This window comes from Typopeltis vanoorti, chromosome 3 (assembly GCF_054136105.1).
Source record: "Typopeltis vanoorti isolate ZY-2024b chromosome 3, IOZ_Tvanoo_1.0, whole genome shotgun sequence".
In the NCBI taxonomy this organism is placed as follows: domain Eukaryota; kingdom Metazoa; phylum Arthropoda; class Arachnida; order Uropygi; family Thelyphonidae; genus Typopeltis; species Typopeltis vanoorti.
The window spans coordinates 107,147,832-107,148,203 of NC_143551.1; positions in this window are offsets into that span (position 1 = coordinate 107,147,832).

The window sequence follows — 372 nt, forward strand, 5'->3', positions numbered from 1 at the left end:
TTGATATAAATTAGGATTCAGTTTGATGTACACATTGTAGAATCTTTTGTAGTCAGTTTCAACTATATGATCTATATGTATAATTTATACCATATCTGTTCATCCTGTACTACCAATAAGAGATTATTCAAAAATGCTGAACAACATTTTATAATTTTCATTAATGCAATATATATAATAGAAAAAATGAAAAAAAAAAAAAAGTTTAACTACAAACATCCAGTTGGAACTAGAAATCTTGTTAAAAAAAATCAATCTCTCACAACTATAGGATTAACAGCGTTCAAAAATGTTGAGCAATATCTAAGTGTATCTTTAAAGAGAAAACTGCCTGTGAACTATCATGCTGGATCTGGACATCGTACACATGTG